Genomic DNA, 5,163 nt, shown 5'->3' on the forward strand with positions numbered 1-5,163 from the left:
ATCGGAGTTTATACAAATCCTTTCGCGGCAAATTTTTGAAAACAAGCTCAATTTTGTGCGTAATAACAAACCTGTTCCAGTCGTAGCTCTTCTGTGATCAGATATCTCTGATTTAGATTTAGAGAAAATGTTGTGCCATTTCTTCTCCATTGTTTTGACTTTTTCCCGTCTGCTAATTCACGTCACAGTCTTAACTTTTTTACCTCTTTCACAAAAGAGCGCGTTTGTAGGCAAGGAAAATTCCGGGAATTTGTAAGTGTTGTCATGGAGCTTTGACTTAAGTACATGAATTTCTTAAGTTTATACTCAGTTAAGAATTATGTTTAGTATTTTTATGAATTTGTTCTTAAGTTTTTTTTCTTAACTAAGAATTTATTTAACACTTAAGTGCATTTCATTTCTGAAGTCAGCGATGGTCCTAATTTCCCCCTCAATATCTGCTTATTTTCATCGACTAGGTTTGTTAGTGCTAGCGTTTCATCGGCATTCCAATTGGGTTTTCTTTCAACAAAAGAGCGCGTTTGTAGGCAAGGAAAATTCCGGGAATTTGTAAGTGTTGTCATGGAGCTTTGACTTAAGTACATGAATTTCTTAAGTTTATACTCAGTTAAGAATTATGTTTAGTATTTTTATGAATTTGTTCTTAAGTTTTTTTCTTAACTAAGAATTTATTTAACACTTAAGTGCATTTTTTAAGAAATTCATGTACTTAAGTCAAAGCTCCATGACAACACTTACAAATTCCCGGAATTTTCCTTGCCTACAAACGCGCTCTTTTGTGAAAGAGGTAAAAAAGTTAAGACTGTGACGTGAATTAGCAGACGGGAAAAAGTCAAAACAATGGATTCGCAGACGAAAAGAAAACCCAATTGGAATGCCGATGAAACGCTAGCACTAACAAACCTAGTCGATGAAAATAAGCAGATATTGAGGGGGAAATTAGGACCATCGCTGGACTTCAGAAATGAAAAGCCGGATGTGGCGAAACATTGCAGTTTCATTGACTGCCATGGGTGTTGGGCCCGGTAGAACCGCTGCAGAGGTTGAGAAGAAATGGCACAACATTTTCTCTAAATCTAAATCAGAGATATCTGATCACAGAAGAGCTACGACAGGAACAGGTTTGTTATTACGCACAAAATTGAGCTTGTTTTCAAAATTTAAGTTCGCATACAAATTGCATGATACAATGATACACATTTATTTCGTTTCAGTAATGACAATTGAAGGATACAATGTAGGCCTATACTTATATATAATTTGATTCGCTGTATAATAAAAAAGACTAATCAATTTAATATTTCCTGTACAATACAAAATTTGCCGCGAAAGGATTTGTATAAACTCCGATCGAATTCATTTGCTATAACCGAGGAAATGTGGATCGCCAAATTTGAACAATTCACATTTTCGGTGTGTTATTCATTATCATGTTCAGCTAAACCACAAATGAGAAGTTGTATGAGGCCTTGTGTTAAACAATGTTGTTTTTTTAATGCAAAAGCAATGGAAATTAAATTGTAAACAATTAACACTGAAAAAAATACATGCACCGACCTAAGGGGGGGGGGGGGGTCATTGGCGTTTTGACCCCCAACCCCGGGAAATTTATTTAAAATCAAGTTGTAACTATGCCTTGGATCCCCTCACAATGTCAAACCTTGGAAAACCCTCCTTCCATGGAAAAATATGGACATTAGGAATTTAATAAAATTAATATGAATTTTCTGCCGCGGGGGGGGGGGGGGGGGGGGGGGGGGCTTCCACAGACCCTATTTAGATCTGCGCATGCACACATGAAAAATATAATACTTGGATTTCAATTATGATTATAAATACCACATGTATAAATGTAATAAAGAAAATAATGATCACAATTAGATGGAATCGCAATATATTTTGAATTTTTGTATAATCTTTTACTGTTATTTTGCATATCAAATTATGTTGCTGTGTACTATTCTCAATTGATTAATTGATGATTGAAGGTGGTGGTCCTCCCCAAAAGACACTCAGCACAATCGCCATGGCTGTTTCAAATGTGGTGGGGGAAAACAACACTTGCCTGTCTGGTATTCCCGGAGGTTTGGACACCTCTATCATTCAGTTGGGCGGACTTATTGGAGAAGAGCCAGTGTAAGAATATATACACTAGTATGCGTGTGTGACTAAACAATCTCATTTAAAATTACTGGTATCAAGAATTCATAGAAAAAGGTATATATAAACGAAAAATAAGTAACTTGAGCTGTATGAACAAAACTGATGAAATTTATTGAGATAGGCATATTTCATGACTTTTCATTGATATCAATCATTCCAAGTATGAAATAAAATATTTATAAAAAAAATGTTTTTGCAAAGATCATAAAATCATAAAACTCCAAATATGGTAACATCTACAGACAAACAAAATTTTAATCTTCACATTTTTTTGCAGTGGGATCAATATTATTGAGGGACCACCAGATACAGTTCCCCACATTCTGGACCCAGAATCACCTCCGCCGCCATCTCCATCTTCATGGATGCTGCCATTAAGCAGAGGTCGCACCAACTGCTCTAATCCTAAAAGGAAAATTGAGGAACTGACTTTGAAGAAGCTAGAATTAGAAGTTCAGTATCTAGAGTTGAAAATCAAAAAGCTGAAGAAAGAGGAATGAAAAAAAAACTATGTCCATTCAATCCATTAGTAAAACAGAAATTAATTTATATAAATAATGAAGTAAAATGTCAATAGAAATGTAAAGTTAAACTTAAAAGAAATAGTATTTATGACAAATTTTAGAGATTCAGTAGTTAAATCAATGAATTTAGTAAGAAAGACTTGAAATATGTGCACCTATGATGATCATCTACATGTACAACTAGTGATTTTTATGTGATATTTTTTGAAATTTATTTTAATACAAATGTTGTTGTTGTTGTTGCTGTTAATGTTATTTTAAAAAAAACCTGAATATTTTAAAACATGTATGTTTGTTTTCACTCAAATGCCTACCAGTCAAAAGTGAGTTTCAGCGAACAGCTGTCTGTAACGAATTCCATCATTCTGTTGACCATTCTGTACATTCAGCCCATCAATTCTGCTGATTGTCATCCAGGTCACCATCCAGGGGGCATGGTATCTGTCTGTCTTTGCAGATATTGTGTAAGATGCAACAAGCAACAATTACTTGGCAAGTCTTGTCTGGGGATAATCTAACCTCTCCATGCAGATACGTGGAATCTTCTCTTAAGCTGTCCTATGCCTCTCTCCACAATACTTCTTGTCTTTTTATGAGCCCTATAAAATACCCTTAATAAATCAATTCTTTCACATATCTTTAAAATTTAAAATAAAAATTATGCATATTTTTTAATCATAAAAATTATCAAATTCCATAGATAAGAACACTAATTAACAGATCCCTATTAAGCAGCTCAATGATACTACTTGGCAGATAAATGCCTAAGAATTACTGTAAGCTTCTTTCTGCTTACTTCTATACACATGTCCAGTAAAAGCTATAGCATCAGCAGCAAGGTGCATTTTAAATTCAGAACATTTTGATGCACTCTATTTCTGATAAATCTCAGCATATAAAAGATTTGGAATTATATAATTAATATGAACCCTTGACAGATGAAGTGAATGGTCTCACACAGATTAAATGATTCTTTTCTGAAATTGTGAAATTTAAAATAATACTTCTGTAAAATATTCCCCCGCAAAGATTATAATTACCATGTACATATGTTGCTTTTCAATTTATAATTATGATATAAGTATATGACTACTTATATAGGCATATAATTACATGTATATGTGTGGATATTTTCAGATATTGAAATGATATACTAGGGAAAACAATTCTTAATGGTTCAAAAATCAAATTAACCAAATGATATTACTCTCTCTCCCCCCCCCCCCCCCCCCCATTAAAAAAAATATAAATGGGAAATTTCCTAAATTGATAGAGATAGTTTAAACAGTAATGTAGAACTAGCAGCAAAATGCCATATCATCCCGTTATATTCTGTACAGTGACAGTTTTGAATGAAATAAAATTTTGGTGGAATGAAATTCATTGATCCGCCCCATGTTATTGTATATATTTATAGCACTGCTGTCTCCAGAGGGCGCTTATCAGGAAAACGAAAGTAGAATGGTCATGGCCATTTTTTCGCTGCTTTTTTCGTGTTGGTTGTATCATGTATGGACAGGCAGGATGTATATATTAGACATTACTTAGCTTTTACCTGACAGAGAATTATGTGAAATGGGAAACGTACCTGTTATAGTTTGTTTGACAACCTTGGTTTGGTCGCAAAAATGGAGTTAGGAGCCATCTCTTTGAAGGATACCCGCTGTCTCCTAGCAAATGCGTATGCACAGGGATTTTGTTTTGGTCAAACAATGACTTGAGTCCACTCTCATTCAAGATCCTAGCGTCATGTGTTGAGCCTGGCCATTTCGCTACGACATCAATTATCTTGTGGAATGGATCAAAGACGACCTGTGTGTTGATGCTGTGGTAATGATGTCTGTTGACATATTCGTTTTCGTATTGAGAAGGAGCGATAATTTGTACATGTGTGCCATCGATGGCCCCAACAATTCCAGGAAACCCAGCGATTTTGAAAAACTTTTCTTGGTTTTTGCGAATTTCCTGAAGATTTAGTGGAAATTTAATAAACTGAGCACAAATTCGTGGAGAAGAGAGACATCTTAGAGTTGCAGTAATTGACCTAGAAACAGTAGGCTGCGAGACACCCATGTCATCTCCATTGCACAACTGCATTTTACCGGTAGCTAAAAATCTAAGTGTTAATAAAAATTTTCTGCAGTGGAGAAAGTGCACAGTTTCTGCGTGAACCACTCATAAGTTCGTTACCAATCAACCCCTCTAGAAAACGGATACCGGCTGAATCAAATCTGTACCTCTCAACAAGTTCAGCATCACTGTACTCTACCAAACAGTCTTTTCTTTTGCGAAAACATCTTCTGTGTGCTCCGATGGCAGCCATTTTGATTTTGAACTTAAGTTTTTCTTAGAACTTTAAGACACCTCAAGAGGACTCTTAGATTTAAGTATTGCTTAAGATTTTTCTTAGGCATAAGTTGTTTTATGAATAAAACTTAAGTTTAAAACAAATTCTTATCGTGACTTAAGTATTTTT

The 5,163-nt window shown here is 34.8% G+C and overlaps 1 pseudogene; it reads left to right on the top strand.

Annotated features, from left to right (window-relative positions):
* The first annotated feature begins 726 nt into the window (after window positions 1-726).
* Window positions 727-2,910, top strand: LOC128170178 (uncharacterized; annotated as a pseudogene).
* The last annotated feature ends 2,253 nt before the right edge of the window (window positions 2,911-5,163 follow it).

Source organism: Crassostrea angulata, unplaced genomic scaffold (assembly GCF_025612915.1).
Source record: "Crassostrea angulata isolate pt1a10 unplaced genomic scaffold, ASM2561291v2 HiC_scaffold_381, whole genome shotgun sequence".
In the NCBI taxonomy this organism is placed as follows: domain Eukaryota; kingdom Metazoa; phylum Mollusca; class Bivalvia; order Ostreida; family Ostreidae; genus Magallana; species Magallana angulata.